The 18961-nt window shown below is 38.3% G+C and overlaps 1 long non-coding RNA gene across 1 annotated transcript in view; it reads right to left on the reverse strand.

Annotated features, from left to right (window-relative positions):
* Positions 1-265: 265 nt before the first annotated feature.
* Positions 266-18961, reverse strand: part of LOC136397212 (uncharacterized) — a 113203-nt gene continuing 94507 nt past the window's right edge. The window contains exons 2-3 of the long non-coding RNA XR_010749852.1: positions 12966-13041; positions 266-535 (exon numbers count right to left, since the gene is read on the reverse strand). This is a non-coding gene — a long non-coding RNA (uncharacterized lncRNA). The remainder of the gene's footprint in view (positions 536-12965; positions 13042-18961) is intronic.

Below are 18961 nucleotides of genomic sequence, written 5' to 3' on the forward strand. Positions count from 1 at the left end.
GAAGAAAGAATATATCTGTATTTTTCGGTGGCTAGGAGAGCAACAAAAATAATTGTAATCTCTTTTTCTGAAAAGAAAAATACAATCCTAAGTATAAACCTAGATGTTGACATTAGAATAGGGAAAAGGTGAAAATGAACACAACTAGAAGGCAAATGACTAGCAGAGAAAATAAATCTAGATGGAAAATTACCTGTCAGAAAATTTCTCAAAGACCAACCCAATAATATCTTGTTTTTATTATTTATTTTGACTTCCTCTTAGATACAAGGATATGACCAATCAAAGAAACAAACAGTATTGTAACGAGGAATTCTCAGTTCCATTCATTAGTTTTCAATAAAGATCTCTCTGGGGCTTTTGGCAGGGATTCTTTTATTCCCAGAGCACTTTGAAGAATTTCAGATGGGGAATGAATGCTATGCCGTTGCCTTTGCACGTCTTCCAGACAGTGGAGAATGCGTTTGGGAGCAGCAGCTTGAAGTTCATCTTCTGGGGCCTGTGAAAATATCTTCTTCCTTTGTACATTGGTGAACTACAGGGGAAAAAAAAAATACCTGCAGTCACTGCCTTGGTGAATACTACCAGTACTCTTCTTATGTTAATGGAAACCCACACAAGCCAGTTTATGAAAGTTCAAAGATATAAGGTAGATCCTTCATCTTTTAGGAAACCAGGATCTCTAAAACAATTATTTCATTTCATCCTTGTCTTGTTGCTAATGGCAACAGAAAGAATGCACTGGGGTGTCATAATAATCCTCCATTAAATCCCTAGTGTTTAAATTTTAATGCTATAATTCAAGAGCTGACAAAAGCCCATTGAGTGCGTCTATGGGGTGGAAAACAGGCAAGCCCATTTTCTCAGGGGTGATGCTATAGCAACATGGAATGAATTTGGGGTCAGGGAACAAGCAGTCCCCATGCTTTGTTTGCACTTCCTGGCTAAAAGTGGAATCCAACTTTAAAATTTTTATCTAAGTAAGTAGTTGTTTTGAGCAGCAGGAAGATAGCTCCCTTCATATCTCTGTCTATATTGAAAGCAAAGATAACAAATTCAGAACTGAAAAAAAGACGTGCCCACAAATATATTATAAAATGACTTTCAAACTGACCATTTTAGAAAACCCTAGAGCCCTCCTGTGCTTGACACCCAACCCCTCTCCTCTGGACAGACTGTGCTTTGGAACATGGAGAACTATTACAATTCTAAAATGCCTTTCAAAAAGAGGAGACAAAGAAGTCTGATCACAATCTTTGAATATGAATCCTTAACAGTCATGCAAGACATGGCAAAGTAGGGTGTTGTTGATTACGTCTAGCTCTTTATAATGGTACTTTTGTTTCAGTGGGAGGATTATTTTTCTACAGAATAAACAAATACACCTGAATCACAATTGCCCATTGTGCAGCAAAAGACAAAAACAAACAAAACACCCTACCTAATTCCCAAAACTTGGTGCTGCCAACTTTTCTTTCCCTAGGCATCTGTGTTTTCACTTTTGGTTTTAGTCTTGAACTTCAGTATAATTGAGTGAGTGTCCAATAAGTAAAATACTACGTGTTAGGATGGTTATCCAATAAGGCATATTTAGTTAAGGACTTTATTTATATGGTCACATTATACAAAAATGAAAGATGTTGGGTTTTCAAGTGTTAAGTCATAGACAAATACATCTATAAACCAGGTAGTTCAACAAAACTCAGTCATTCCTCTTTTCCAGGCCATCACTGTCTCATCTTAACAATGAAAAATTCTTGCCTCTCCCAAGATCTCATGAGTTCGAATACCCATCTCTTGCTATTAAGTCTTCCTAATATAATGACAATATTAATCACCTTTCTAAAACAGTAACAAAATTTCTCCCCTATTCAAAAATCTTTGATACCTATAAAACCAAATTCATATTCCTACAGTTTAACTCTGCTATTGTAAGTGAGCCAAAACTGTTTTAACTTGCTGTTTTATTAATATATTTTGCTTATATATTCCCTACAGCAGTGGTCCCCAACCTTTTTTGGGCCACGGACCGGTTTAATATCAGAAAATATTTTCACGGACCGGCCTTTAGAGTGGGACGGATAAATGTATCACATGACCGAGACAAGCATCAAGAGTGAGTCTTAGACGGATGTAACAGAGGGAAACTGGTCATTTTTTAAAAATAAAACATCGTTCAGGACTTAAATATAAATAAAACGGAAATAATGTAAGTTATTTATTCTTTCTCTGCAGACCAGTACCAAATGGCCCACGGACCGGTACCGGTCCATGGCCCGGGGGTTGGGGACCACTGCTCTACAGTATATTTCATTAATGGACCCTGCCTAGAAATTTTCCTATCATTACTCTGTTCATTTTTGAAGTTCAGTTTAAATGTCACTTTTTCTAGGAATCCTGAAAATATTGTTTTCTTTTTTATTCTTAAATTCAACACGGTATATGTAGAATTGTTGGGAACTAAATTTCTTTTCTCTTTTCTTTTCCTTATTTTCCAAATGAGAGGAAGGGAGATAGAGAAATAGACTACCACATGCCCCCCTACAGGGATCCATTTGGCAATCCCCATCTGGGGCCAGTGCTCTTCCCACCTAGGACCATGCTCACAATCAAGCTATTTTTATCACCTGAGGCAAGGCTCCACAGAGCCATCCTCAGCACCTGCGGTCGATGTGCTCAAAGTAATTGAGCCATGGCTGCAGGAGGGGAAGAGTGAAAGAAGGGAGAGGTGGAGGAGTGGAAAAGCAGACGGTCCCTTCTCCTGTGTGCCCTGACCAGGAATCGACACTCTACTACAAGGCTATTAGACCAGGTCTGGGAACTTAATTTCTTTTAATAAACTGTCTGACTATTTTCCCCCAAAACAAGGCTAATATATTTAATTATTTTCTTTTCAATAGTTTTACACTGGAAAGAAATGCTTTTTAAAGAAAATATTCTCTAAGCTGCATTGCCTATCTGATTTTGCCTACTAGATGCTCCAAGTATAATATTATCTACAAAAGAAAGCCATGGAATTTAACATCTTAACAAGCAATATATTATGATCAAGTGCAAGTACCTTAAATTAAAGGATAGTTCAGCATAAAAAGAAAAATAATGGGTAAATTAGGTTATTCTGCATAATAAACAACCCCAATATCTGAGTAGTTTATCATGATAATAATTTAACTTTTCTCATGTTACTTGTCCAATGAGCATGGGCAAAGAGATTCTGCTCACCATAGTCACTGAGGGAGCCACACTGTTTGTTATAATCTCCTTCTCTACACATGTTTACACAATCACTGAGTCAGAATAGGGTGACCTGGTGAACTATACCACACTGGCTTTGAAAATTTCTATCCAGAAGTGACATACTTCTCTTCTGCTCCCACAGTGTAAGTCAAAGCAGATCACATTGCCAACTTGATTTCAGGGGACAGAGAAGTGCAATCTTGCATGCATTCAGAAATAGAGATATATTGAAGTGTTTGGAAACTAATACTAGTAACTATTGTCCCATATTTTCCCATGACTGGGAAAAAACAAAAAAGCAATACATTTTAAAATTTACTTTAAATCAGCAAAATCTAGAAGCTCCTTAAGGTTGATTGATAATGTCTTCCAATAATCTCAGCAAACGGCTTTATTCTGATGAAATTTTAGAGATTTTCCTTTTAGGATTAAATAAAATACAAACATGCTTATTATTGCTATAAATCAATACAAGCTTCAAGTTTTGGGCAACACAATAAGACATAAAAAATGAAGTTTAAGGTTTGAAAGAGAGGAGTGGAAAATACTGCCATTTCTAAAAGTATGATATGAATTGTTGATACTGCATACCTTTTTATTTTTTTGGATTTTCTATAAGAATCATTAAAATTATTTGCAAATTACCACCAAAATTATTTTACAAATCAAAAGCAGAACATCAGTAACCTGTGGAATAAGAGATAATGAACTAACCTGTGTGTAATTGAAGTTTTAGAAGAAGAGAGAGAATGAAGCAGAAAAATTACTTGAGAAAGTATTGCTTGGAAAATTTCAAAACACTATAAAAAATTCATCCACAAGTATAAGAATCTAAGCAAAAATTATGTGGCATTTGGGGGAGCACCCAAAGCACATTATATTAAACTGCTGAAAGACAGAGTGAAACAAAACATAAAAAAAGAGCAAAAAGAAAAGTAAACATTAAATACAAGGATCAACAATAAGGAGACTGTCTTTTTTTTTTTTTTACCTTGCATTTTTCTGAAGCTGGAAACGGGGAGAGACAGTCAGACAGACTCCCGCATGCGCCGGACCGGGATCCACCCGGCACGCCCACCAGGGGGCGACGCTCTGCCCACCAGGGGGCGATGCTCTGCCCCTCCAGGGTATCGCTCTGTCACGACCAGAGCCACTCTAGCACCTGGGGCAGTGGCCAAGGAGCCATCCCCAGCGCCCGGGCCATCTTTGCTCCAATGGAGCCTTGGCTGCGGGAGGGGAAGAGAGAGACAGAGAGGAAGGAGAGGGGGAGGGGTGGAGAAGCAGATGGGTGCTTCTCCTGTGTGCCCTGGCCAGGTATTGAACCTGGGACCTCTGCACGCCAGGCCGATGCTCTACCACTGAGCCAACCGGCCAGGGCCGGAGACTGTCTTCTTATCGACCCAGAGTGTAGAAGTCCCAGGTTGGATTCCAGGTCAGGACACAGGAGAGTAGTGACCTCTGCTTCTCTACCCCTCTCCCTTCTTCTCTCTCTCTCTCTCTCTCTCTCTCTTCCCTTCCTGCACCCATAGTTCAAATGGTTCAAGCAGTCCCTCCCCCATGTAGAGGATGGCTACATGGCCTCCCCTCAGGCCTAAAAATATATATAGCTCAGTTGCCGGCAATGGAGCAGGACCTCCAGATGGGCAGGGCATCGCCCCCTTGTGGATCCTGGTCAGGGGGTATGCGGGAGTCTGTCTCTCTGCTTCCTCTCACTAAAGCAAACAAACAAAACTATCTTTCTTCAAGGAAATGCTGGGTTCAGATGTTTTCACTGAGGACTTTTATATCAAGAATTTAAAGAAGAAATTACACCAATTATACTTATTATCTGTATTTGTTTTCAATAGAAATGTGCATTTAAGGGAATATTCTGAGTTTCTTTATTGAATAGAGATATTTAGATCTTAGCTCTGGCCAATAAAGAACTTGAGGCCCTGGCCAGTTGGCTCAGTGGTAGAGCATCGGCCTGGCGTGCGGAAGTCCCGGGTTCGATTCCGGCCAGGGCACACAGGAGAGGCGCCCATCTGCCTCTCCACCCCTCCCCCTCTCCTTCCTCTCTGTCTTTCTCTTCCCCTCCCGCAGCCAAGGCTCCATTGGAGCAAAAGATGGCCTGGGCGCTGGGGATGGTTCCTTGGCCTCTGCCCCAGGCGCTAGAGTGACTCTGGTTGCGACAGAGCAACGCCCCGGATGGGCAGAGCATCGCCCCTGGTGGGCGTGCCAGGTGGATCCTGGTCGGGTGCATGCGGGAGCCTGTCTGACTGCCTCCCCGTTTCCAGCTTTGGAAAAGTGCAGGGAGAAAAAAAAAAAAAAGAACTTGAATAAAATTTCAATTGGGCTATAGAATTGTTGACTTTTTCATTAGTTGTTCAGTTAGCATTTAAATCAACCCTTCACTTCACCCAGTTTCTCCCCTGCTGATGTACAAGAATAGAAATAAAAAACATAAAAACTTGGCACTTGGCACTGCTATTGGACAAACAAATCAAAGTTAGAGTCTTCTTAAAGATGATTAATATCAACATCTATATAAACAAAGTTGAGGTGTTTTATAGAAGAAAGAAAAGGAACATTGGTAAATTTGAACCTAGATCAAGGTGAGTCTTGCATTTCATAAACAGATGCTTCACGCCAAATGTTTGGTAAGCTAAAACTAATTATAATTATTTTCAATCTTTCTATCACATGATATTTATTGCAGGTTAAAAAAAAAGTAAGAAAGAACAACCTTTTAGGTATTTTTTTTCTAGCTCCAACAATTGCTATTCTGACTTCTAGCAGATAACTTTCCCAAACATGAAAAAGAATAGGCAAAAATGAGGAAAAGAATGAATAGTGTGTAGCTGTGAACAGATATTCAGAAAACAATCTTTCAAGGAAGGAAAGTTCTGGTAAGCTTAAGCAGTAGGCTTGGACTACAGTGTATGTATTAATGTTGCAAGTCATGTTTCCCAGGAAGTTGACTCTGAGTTGGAACTTAGTATGCAGAAAGTTTTGGGGGAATTGCTCTCAGGATCAACACACCTGCACGGAATGAGAAGGAAGCAGAATTAGGACAAGGGAGAAGTTGGGTTGCAAAGCAAGCCCAAGGGGAGCCCTGAAACTAGAATGGCCCTTTAGATATAATATATAAATGCTGAGTGGGAAAAGGGGACCAGGCCTCCACTCCCCACATCAACCAGTCTTGGGATACACCTTGACTTCTGGAGGAGAAGTGATCTTGAGCAGAGTGGCTCTCTTCAGGGGACAGCAAATCCCCAAGATGACTGATAGCTGAGAGCTCTTAGCCAACAACACAGTCGGCAATTGAGGAAGAAGTCCTTCCTGGAAGGGGAGTCCAGGCAGTGCAGCACAGCATCCACTGCAGCCCACTTTTGCATGACTTCGTCCTCTTGTTTCTTCTAAGCCTTGAAAGTCATTCATTCCTCCAGGGCTCTAATGGATCTCTTTCTTAGGGTAAACTTGTTAGAGAAAAGTTAATGGAGAAAACCATGACTTTCATTCAAGCAGATGAGCTTGAGGCAACAACTGTGATGCCATTGTCTCCTTCCTCCACGATCTATTCTAGATTCCTACAGTCAGTTCCTGTGCTGGACCTGGTGCTTTAGTTGGGGGGGGTGACCTAAAGTTTTATCTCTGTCTAAATCCTTGGTCATCAAGCTCTTCTCAGACTGTGACTATTCTATTTGTCCATTCACCGTCAAAATTAGGCAAAGAAGTACTGTACTAAGGATTACCAAGTGCCAAACACATTTCTTTCTTTCCCCAGTGAGGCTTTCCTCTTGATGATCAGATTAATTGCCTTTATCAATATGGTGTTCCCCGCTTTGCCTGCTGGACCCTCGGCACGAAAGTATAAAGTACACAAACATAAATCATAGCTTATATTTTCCTGGTGGATGTTTCCTCCATTAGGAACCAAGGTCACTTAACACACAGACGTCAGAATTTTAGAAAAAAGAAAGCAGTGAGCCTATGGGTCACTTTACTTTTATCCCTTGGTTCCTGGCACCATGTATCCTAACTAAGGGGCACAGTGTTATATAATGACCACTGATTTGAGTATATACTTCTTCCTGCAAGATGAGTCCTTATTCTTGAATGGTAACATTTTCAAGCTGTGCCTTATCTGTGCCATCCATAAGCTATTCTATTGCTTTTCAATGCCAGCTGCTTTTGGATGCTGTGTTACATGGCAATACTAGTGGGTCTCATGATTATGAGCCCACTGCTGTATCTCCTTTGCTGTAAAGTGCATCTCTTAGTCTAGGGTTTCTGAACATTGTCATATTGACATTTGAGCAAGATAATTCTTTGGTAGAGGAAACTGTCTAGTTCATTGCAGGGTGTTTAACAGCAGCCCTGGCTTCTAGCCACTAGGTGTCAGTAGCATCCTCCCAGTTGTGACAACCAAATTTGTAAACAGACATTGCCAAATATCCCCTGGGGAGTGTAGTTGGGGGAGCAGGATTTGCCCCTGTTTAAGAAAGACTCCCTTAGTCTGATGCAGTGTTATATGGGATCCTGTGTAGATAGATTAAACTTTCTGTAATCCCACGGAAAACGGGGCTGTCTGAGGTTCTTCAGACAGGTAAGGCAAATTCATACCTAGAAGTATAGACTCAAAAACTGTTAATTCAAAATGAATTGCTGGTTCTTCCAGAATAGAAGGAATCCAGTGTACTCAACTTGCCACCAGGTGGCTGGTTGGTCCCATGCTATATCTGACTGGTGGTCATTCAGCAGTGGCACAAATTATACTAGCCTTATTAAATGAGAGCTCATGTGGTTGGGCCCATGCATAACCGCCATCCCTGAAACCATGGTTACTCTGTTCATGTGCCCAGTGTTCAAGCCCTAGGTAGGGTCTCTGCTGACAGAGAGATAGCTGGCACATTGGCTGATATTTTCTCTATAATTACTTGGTTGTTTAATGCCTGTTCCAGGGTAGAAGCTGTCTGGACACAGAGATCTTCACACTTTGTGCTCACTGCTATTAGTCCATCCACATACGGTGACCATAGATCTTCCTGTCCCTGATCTTCCCATCTTTCTCCTTCCTAGTGATTTGTCACCCTTTAATTTAAATAGGTGTAAACCTGGGCCATTCTCTTTCTACCAAAAGAGGATAACCAGTTGTGCCCCTGGTGCTCTGCCTATCAGGAAGATCTCTCCCACCACTAGAGCAGCTGTAGTGACATCCCAATCCGTTTTTAGCTTGCACACTCTGAGCTGACAGTTTATAAATCAGCTGTGCTCTTTCCCTCCTCGGACAGCTGCTCTAGGGCATCCCTTGTGCAGCGTAGGTCAATGCTGAGAAGAGGTCCTGCTCGGTGGATAAAATGGGAGGCCGGGCCTCCAGATTGTGCTGTTCCCTCGGGCATTCTGGTGCTGATGGCGCCTGATCTGGGACGTATCATTTTCATTTTAAGATTTGGTGGGTCTGATAAAGGCATAATTTGACCTTTTTTTTTTTTTTTAAATATCTTATTTATTGATTTTTTTAGAGAGAGAGAGGAGTGAGAGAGAGAGAGAGACAGAGAGAGAGAGAGAGAGAAGGGGGAGGAGCAGGAAGCATCAACTCCCATATGTGCCTTGACCAGGCAAGCCCAAGGTTTGGAACCGGCGACCTCAGTGTTCCAGGTCGACGCTTTATCCCACTGCGCCACCACAGGTCAGGCCTAATTTGACCTTTTGACTCTTACTTCTTCATCCCTAAAGTGAGAGGTTGGATGAAATAAACTATAACTTCTCTTCCAATTCTAGAACTTTATGAGGGGAACCATAATTTTATATTTTGAATGATGATAGATGTTGGCAGCTATAATATCTTTGCTTTATGGCCATGGGCCCATTACATGGCCTTACCTATGAAAACCACAAATGCCTCTTTTTATGAGCATCCTGACCAATTAAATCATCATCACTGTGAGAAAAACCAATGTTTCCAAAGCCAATAAAAATCCCCTGCTTCCACAATGGCAACATTGTTTCAAGTGTTCACCACTCAGTCTCTTGTACCAACTCGCACAACCATCTATACACTGCATTTATAGTAAATGTTATATTTAGAATTAATTATAGAATACAAGATTTCCATTACAGAAACCTTAAAAATCAATTACCTGAGCTCACTAGCCACAAATAGCCTAATTTGTCAGAGGGGAAACTCAGGTCCATTAGTCCTATTTGGGACCCTTGTAGTCTTGAATACTCTGGTGCACTTTAGTTAGGTCTGCAAGAAAGGAGAAGGTTGAAGAATGGATTCACTAAATTAGTAAGAATAACTAAGTCAAAGATATTTTGATATGGGGGACTGTGAGGCCTGAGGATTGCTGCTTAATTTATTTGCAATGGGAAAACTAGTTTAAAGTTAATTAAATGCACTAATACTGTAATTAAGCAGATTGTACTAATCAGGGTTCTCTGGAGAAACAGAACCAATAGAGAGAGTGTGTGTGTATAAAAAGATTTATTTTAAGGAATTGGCTCTAGTGATGATAGAGGATAAGAAGTCCAAAATCTGTAGTGTGGGCCGGCAGGCTGTAGACCCAGAGCCAATGTTGAAGTTGAAGTCCAAGGGCCATCTGCTGCAGAATGCCCTCTTGCTCAGGGGAACTCAGTCTTTTGTTATATTCAAGCCTTCATTCAGATGATTGGCTGAGGTCCATTCACATGATGGAGAGCAATATGCTTTATTCAAAGTCTACTGATTGATCTGAATCTCATTTTAAAACATCTTCATGGAAATATCTAAAAAAAAATGCTTGATTGCATAAAATGGGGCCTTAGGCCGAGCCAAGTTGACACATAAAATTAGCCATCGCATAGACTGTAAAATAACTTAGCTTCAGAAGTGTTTTCAAAATCAAATTTTGTTCAGGTCCCAACATTATAGTTAGATACTGCAGCGTGTGTCATTTAGGCAATTTTTGGAAAGCTGGCTAGCATTTTGAAAGTCTCAAGAGACAACCAATGAATGAAGGACTGCCAAACAGTGACAGCTACTGCAGCTCCCGATTTTAAAAGATATCATTTCTATTCCTAAACATGTGGCTTGTGAATACTGTTTCTTTGTATCTGACCTTGTGCGATTAACTTTTCTCACCACTGATTTAGTATACTCCCTCACTTTTTCTAAGGTAAGAATACCAAGGTCCTGAGAAATCTATACGATGGAGATTTTAATGTGAATCTTGGTAATGACGGGGTTTTTTGTCTAAAAGTTTATTCAAATAAAAAAGTTAAAAGATAAGTCATATTGTCCTCATTTAATTTATTTATTTAACTTAAATATAGTGGGAACTTTTAATACCATTGCTGATATAGGGTGTGCATTATCCATATAAAGTGTTCACAGTTCAGGCCAGTGCCAAAACACGGACTGCTCATGTTCATTCTTTCTGATAAGTTTTTGTCAGACATTGAAAAAAATGATTAAAGTTTAGATTTTATTTTACTTGTCTTTGATAACTAATATATTTTTAAAAACCCACAAGTGACAAGTTATACTTACATTCTTAAATTTACTTAAAATTTTTGAAATCTTAATCTGAGCAGTATCTCAGTTTTACCCACACGTTAATTGTCCTCATAATTTTGTTACTAACAAATGTTGGCAATTAGAAAATTGTAAAAAGTTATCTTAGCAAGCTTATTTTCCACAAAAATAGGTAAATTTTTTCCCCAATTTTTACAGGCTAGTTTTATTTTAGTGAACATGATTTGCCCACTGTATATGACTTTTAATTTATATTTAAAAAAATAGAGAAGTAGTAGGTGTTTGTTTAAACTATATTCAAATAACAGAGGACCATTGAAGCAAAAAGAGAACAATCCTCACCCTAAAACCAGGAATTTATATTGATCTGCCTCCTTCATACATCCTTTCATGCCATTTGCTAATATGTGTTAAGAGTTTTTACTTCTATATTCATGAAGGTTATTAGTCCATACTTTTTTCTTTTTGTACTATCTTTGTCTCATTTTAATATCATGGTAATATTTGATTTATTAGATTAATCAGAATATGTTTTATCCTATTCTGTTTTTTGGAAAACATTGTGATTAGTGTTCATTGTTCTTTATGTATCTGTATAATTAATTTTGAAATTGTAAATCTATTTAAAATACTTTTAGGGCTATTCAAATTATTCTAATTATCTATTTTATATTGGGTGAGTTTTGGTAGCCTTTGCTTTTGGAAGAGATGGTCCATTAATTCTGTTATCAAACTTAAATGTGTAGATTATAGATTTGAGTCATTCCCTCCTTTTTAATATACATTGGGTATTATAAATCTCCCCAGAATTGCATTAACTATAAGCTTCAGATTTGGATACGTTGTATTTAATTTGCATTCAAATCAATGTATTTTTATTTGCCTTTCTATTTCCTCTTTAATTCATGGTTTCAAATACGTTGTTTCATTTCCAAGTGGTTGGAGATTTTCCTGTTATCTTTTTGCTCTTGGTATCTAGTTTGATTCCAATGTGGTCAAAGACCACACTCTGTGTAATTTCAATTATTTAAAATTTGTTGTAGCTTGTTTTATTGCCTAGGATATAAACTATTTTGTTATATGTCCCATGGGTCCTTGAGAAAAATGTGTATTCTGTTGCTGCTGGTGGAGTATTCTATAAACATCAATTCAGGCCTGTGGGCTGAAGTTCAAGTCTTCTGGATCCTTGCTGATTTTCTCTCCAGTTGCTTTATCGATTACAGAGAGAGTGGTGTTGAAATCTTCGACTATATATGTGGCCTTATTTCTCCTTCCAGTTCTACCCATTTTTGTCTCACCTGTTTTGCCACTCTAGTTTTTGATGCACACACACTTAGGACTACTATATCTTCTTGGTGGATTAAACTTTATTTTTTTTAAAGACTTTATTTATTCATTATAGAGAGGGGGGAGAAAGAGAGAGAGAGAGAGAGAGAGAAGGGGAGAGGAGCAGGTAGCATCAACTCCCATATGTGCCTTGACCAGGCAAGCCCAGGGTTTTGAACTGGCAACCTCAGTGTTTTCAGTTTGATGCTTTATCCACTGCGTCACCACAGGTCAGGCAGTGGATTAAACTTTAAATGTTATGCAACACCCCCTGGTAATTTTATTTGCTTGAGTTTCAGCCTCCTGTAACACCACTTTGACAGGTGAAATGTGTGTATCACCTCCTTACGGCCAGATGTGAGTTTCTGGTTTCCCTCTCCGCCTCTGTTGACTTGTGAAAAGAGATGGGCTTCTCATTACCGCTTGCTGTGGGAGAAAATTCAGGATTTCCAGCAGGCATCCCCTGATACCTCCCTGGTAGAGACAGGAATGCATCCTGCTACTGCTCCCATGTGTAGCGGCACCACAGGTGAGGCATCGCCTCATTCCTTCTGGGTGGTATGAAAAGTCCTGCCACTCCACTAGACGTCCTCTGACAACACTCCACTGTTAGAGGACACTCCTCATGGCCTGGTGAGGGTGGAAGTCTAGACTCTCCTGTCGGGGTTTGCTGGCATAGGTGGGAGTGGGCCACAGTTTTCCTGTGGTATTTGGCTAAAGTAGAGCAGTTACTGTCTAAAAACTTTCTGCCTTGCTAAACAGTCCAATTCTGGTCCTTTAACTAAGAAAAGCAGGCTTTTGTTGGGGTTGTTTTGGTCTGTACCCATTTGTGTTTGTGGGTTGACAATTTATTTAGCTCCAAATCGGGGATGTATGAGACACAAAGAAAATACAAGGAACTCACCCCTGAATGATTTCTTGAGTCCTGAGGTCCCTAATCAGTCTGCCTTCTTTTTCCATCTTTCAGAGTCTTCTTATGTCTGTTTTGTATATATAATAAGGAACACTTTTAGTTAGACACAGCAGGAGGAACAAGGAAAAGTATGTCTACTCTATCTTTGCTGAAATGCAAGTCTCTTCTTACTGACAATTTTGATTGTCAATGTCTACGTCTTCCTATAAGCGCTTTCTTTTTAAAGCAAGGGTCAGGAACCTAGGGCTCGCGAGCCAGATGTGGCTCTTTATCTGGCTCACAGACAAATCTTTAATAAAAAAATAATAACGTTAAAATATAAAACATTCTCATGTATTACAATCCATTCATTTCCTACTGCTTATGTTCATGGTTGTGAGTGGCTGGAGCCAATCACAGCTGTCCTCTGGAATAACACCAAATTTTTATTGGATAATGCATAACGTACACGGGTCATTGTATGGCTCTCAGGGAATACATTTTAAAATATGTGGCGTTCAGAAATAAAACCACATATATATGGTCAAATAATCTTTGATAAAGGGGCCAACAACACACAATGGAGAAAAGAAAGCCTCTTCAACAAATGGTGTTGGGAAAACTGGAAAGTCACATGCAAAAGAATGAAACTCGACTACAGCCTGTCCCCGTGTACTAAAATTAATTCAAAATGGATCAAAGACCTAAATATAAGACCTGAAACAATAAAGTACATAGAAGAAGACATAGGTACTAAACTCATGGACCTAGGTTTTAAAGAACATTTTATGAACTTGACTCCAATGGCAAGAGAAGTGAAGGCAAAGATAAATGAATGGGACTACATCAGAATAAAAAGTTTTTGCTCAGCAAGAGAAACTGATATAAAAATAAACAGACAGCCAACTAAATGGGAAATGATATTTTCAAACAACAGCTCAGATAAGGGCCTAATTTCCAAAATTTACAAAGAACTCATAAAACTCAACAACAAACAAACAAACAATCCAATAAAAAAATGGGAAGAAGACATGAATAGACACTTCTCCCAGGAAGAGATACAAATGGCCAACAGATATATGAAAAAATGCTCAGCTTCAATAGTTATTAGGGAAATGCAAATCAAAACTACAATGAGATACCACCTCACACCTGTTAGATTAGCTATGATCAACAAGACGGGTAATAGCAAATGTTGGAGAGGCTGTGGAGAAAAAGGAACCCTCATTCACTGTTGGTGGGACTGTAAGGTAGTACAACCATTATGGAGGAAAGTATGGTGGTTCCTCAAAAAACTGCAAATAGAACTACCTTATGACCCAGCAATCCCTCTACTGGGTATATACCCCCAAAACTCAGAAACATTGATACGTGAAGACACATGTAGCCCCATGTTCATTGCAGCACTGTTCACAGTGGCCAAGACATGGAAACAACCAAAAAGCCCTTCAATAGAAGACTGGATAAAGAAGATGTGGCACATATACACTATGGAATACTACTCAGCCATAAGAAACGATGACATCAGATCATTTACAGCAAAATGGTGGGATCTTGATAACATTATAAGGAGTGAAATAAGTAAATCAGAAAAAAAACAAGAACTACATGATTCCATACATTGGTGGAACATAAAAATGAGACTAAGAGACATGGACAAGAGTGTGGTGGTTACCAGGGGTGGGGGGAGGGAGGACAGGGGGAGAGTTAGGGGGAGGGGGAGGGGCACAGAGAACTAGATAGAGGGTGGCGAAGGACAATCTGACTTTGGGCGAGGGGTATGCAACATAATTTAATGACAAAATAACCTAGACATGTTTTCTTTGAATATATGTACCCTGATTTATTAATGTCATCCCATTACCATTAATAAAAATTTATTTAAAAAAAATAAATAAATAAAATAAAATAAAATAAAATATGTGGCGTTCATGGCTCTCTCAGCCAAAAAGGTTCCTGACCCCTGTTTTAAAGAGACAACTTAAAATCAGTTCTATTGACTATTTTTTGAATATAAAGTAATCCCTTTATATATATGCTTGGGCATAAATGACATAAACTGTTTTAGTTATAATCCAGTTTAGTCTGTTGTCTCTGGGAAGATTCTAGTGGGTCTGTGATGCAAAGCCCTAGACAAGACCCCACCCCCGTGCATACATAGCATAATAATATGGTAAATTCAACCCAAAATGATATGTACAGTATCATCTCACTGTTTTTGCAATGGTTTTTAGAAAAAATAAAAGAAAAACAAAATATTTTATTTATGAAATTTATAAGGGACTGAATGGTGGATGGGCCGAACCCAACTCTTAACACCAATCATAATGATAGTTCTTTTAAAAAGCCTATGCCATTTCACAGAAGTTCTCTAGGTCAGTGGTTCTCAAAGTGTGTGCCAGGGTGCACTGGTGCACCCTAGAAGATTTTCAGGTGTGCCCTGTGGTATTCCAGAGAAATATGTGCCTATTGGGGGCCAAAAAACTAACAGGGTTTTTAGAGTTTAGATTTTTGGGGGACAGAGGTGTGGGGAATTGGCTGTAAGCTGACAGTCTCCCAACCCCCCCACCTCACTTGCCTGATTAAGTTGCAAAAGGCTGTTAAGCTGTGGTGCTGGATTGTTTACACTACCCCCCATGATCCCCGGAAAGACTGGAGGCAAGTTTCTTCCATCCTTTGTTTGGTGTAAAGTTAAGATGATATGTATGGTGGGGGTTTTCTGCACTCAACACAATTAAGAATAAAAAGAGAGGAATTCTTTAATATATTGATGAGGAAATGAGAGTTTGCCTTTCAAATATATGCCCAAACATTGAAGAAATCGCTAGGACACATCAGGCTCATGTTTCTCATAAACACAAGAATGAAAAATTTAACACATTTGCACCAGGACCTGTAGAATTTACTAAATCTTACTAAGAATCTATCTATATGTATATAAAAGGATATCTTTTTTGTCTTTTTTTTATTTTTTAACCCCTCTTTTTTATGAATTCTAAAAAGCATAACTCAAAAAATGTAACATAAAAATGCTTTTTAATGTCAGAATAAAATTAATTTTGTCATATTTATTTCATTTAATTACCATAAAAGCATGTTTGGAGTTTATATTTTTTTCTTTAATATTTGACTTAATTACTATAACATATTTCTCAGAAATTTGTATATGGTGCACCTGCAATTATTTGTAGGATTTTAAATGCACCCTGACTTCAAAAAGTTTGAGAACTACGGCTCTAGTTTATCACCTGGAGAACACAAATGTTTTGGGGTATTTTGGGGACATTTAAAAATACATATATTTAATGTCATTATATAAATTTGGACCAATTTTAGTAGCAAGAATATGTCTTCATTAATATAAAAAAGCTATCCTGAGCACAACAAGAAACAACTTCCACAATTTTTTCTGTTAAAAGTATTTCCTAATTCTATAATTATAATTGTTTTATTCTAGCAGAGTATAGATTTTTAAGAAACGTATCTGGAGCCTGACCAGGCAGTGATGCAGTGGATAGAGCATCAGACTGGGACACGGAGGACCCAGGTTTGAAACCTTGACTGAGGTCGCTGGCTTGAGTAAGGGGTCACTTGCTCTGCTGTAGCCCCCCTAATCAAGGCACATATGAGAAAGCAATCAATGAACAACTAAGGAACTGCAACAAAGAATTGATGTTTCTCATCTCTCTTCTTTCCTGTCTGTTTGTCCCTTTCTCTGACTTTCTCTTTGTCTCTGTAAAATAAAGTATCTGGAAGAATATGTAAAATTAAAAAAATTCTATTTGCTTTTAAATTAAAAAAAAATTACTATTTTATAAGAATTGTTTGATTCTTCAAAATATCTAAATAGCTTTAAGCAAGCTATAAAACTGAAAAAATCTCTGATAAATGAAGTGTTGTTTGATATGACTTTAAGTCTCAATTGTTAACTTGAACTTGGCCTGTAAGGTCAATACTGTATTTTGAAATGAGAATGTGGCTCTGACAGAAGGGAGTGAGGGAGGGAAGGAAGTAGGGAATAAGAAAGTAGGGCAAAAAAGGAGAATGGAATAAAAGCAGAGGAAAGAAAAGAAGACAAGGAAAGAAAGGCTCAAATATTTCCAGTAATCAGCACTTTGAGAAAAACACCACTCTTTTTCATACATATATCTCAGTGATTCAGACTTAAGAAATAGCAAAAGAGACCAGGTGGTATTTTTTGGATTCTCAATCTCATTCCCATTTATCTGGATCAGCAGCCCAGCTTTACTTTGAAGATGTATGCTTCCTAGTGGATCAAGTGGTGAGCCCATTCCCCAAGTTGGTCAGCCAGTTACTTATATATAATACAGATGCTAAAAGCTTTAGTAAGATACTATAAAGCCACAATATTTTTCCACCTAAAATTTTATCCATTGTCCTCATGAAACTGAAATATATATAACCTTTATAATCAACTTGATTAAACCTTGATGAGCCTACTGAGAGATACCCTTGGCCTTTCATACTCTCCATTGGCATTCATGTGAAGATGTCTGGGTTTCCATATGGCACCTATGATTACAATTCCATATAGATTCCAATATCCTTAAGGATGTTTATTGCTTAAAAATTGCTTTATCCTTGAAAAAATTCCACCAGAGTGGTCAAGACAAATGTCCTCTTAAAACAGTTAAGGCAATCGGTCTGCCAGGCTGGAATTCCACAGACAAACCACTCTCAGAACTCTCCAGTGGATAATTTAAATAGGTAGGCTATTCATGAGACTTGTGTATAATTTGCACTATATTGCAGGGGAAAGTTTGTGGTCTCCTGTAGACTATTTTATAACATTTTTGAAAATACTTCTAAGAAATCATATCCGCAGAAGGTATTAGTTGAAGGTACTAGAAGGCATCAGCCTTTGATTAGAGGGATAAGTATTTCTGTTGAAAGAGAGTAAGGAATAGAAAAATATGCAACAGCTAATGGATTAAAGGCACATCCTACAGTTCATTTGAAAATCAGAACGAGGGTGTACATTAGATTTTAAAATCCCGAAAATTTTTATGGTTTTGTTTTAGACTTAAGTTGAGTGAACCTGGTGGTATGAATATTGGGTTGAGGGAAAATATATTTATTTATCTGGTAAATAATTTCACATGAGGTATGTGCTATTATGAATGAATGCCCACCACAGCCTGAGAATTTAAAGCCTGAGGATTTAAACATATTTTGTCTTTGTGAGGGAGACCTTAACAAATGGAAACCCAGGAAAGTAATGGTTCCTAACTTACCTTTGCTGTCATTGTTCTGCCCGTGCCACAAATTGGTGCTCATTCTCCACGTCAAGCAGAGTAATCATCTAACTGTCATATCCAGCCATTTTTGAATCATCAAGGCAAACATTTCCATTTGAAATGTCACTTCAAAATAAAGTATGTGACTTGTGACATGTATAAATACAAATGCACTTCTAAATAGCTATCCAGTTCCCTATACAAGGGATAGAGAAAGTAATACATTTTCTATGAATCGCCGGAATAAGATATGAAATGAGATATATTCGCCAGATAACAGTATTTTTTGGACCTTAAAGGTTCTAGTATGAAGAACTCAGGTCCTTGGGAAGTTGTTGTGCCTAGTACACTGTTTCCTCAAAACTAAATATGTAAAGCAATAATAAATAAATAAAATTACACAAATACCGATAATCATTAAGTTCAGAAAAGTGGCAGTCTTTTTTTAATCCCATAGTCTCAAAACAAAAATATAATGATTCTCAACAGTTTGATAGTATGTTTTACCTGATTTATTTTTTTATTCCAGCTTTAAAAGAAATCATAGTTGTGCTAATGTAGCAACACATAATTTTAGATATTACTTCTCCATTTAATTTTATAATAAACACATATCATAGTTTCAAGCTTCTGTAAATATGCCTGGTTGGTGTTTCATTGATTTTTATATTCCATAGTTGAGAAATTTGTTTCTATTTTTGGTCTAATTTTAGTGTGAAGTCCTTCAGACTTAAATATTTTGCACCAATG

The sequence above is a fragment of the Saccopteryx leptura genome, chromosome 3 (assembly GCF_036850995.1).
Source record: "Saccopteryx leptura isolate mSacLep1 chromosome 3, mSacLep1_pri_phased_curated, whole genome shotgun sequence".
NCBI lineage: Eukaryota > Metazoa > Chordata > Mammalia > Chiroptera > Emballonuridae > Saccopteryx > Saccopteryx leptura.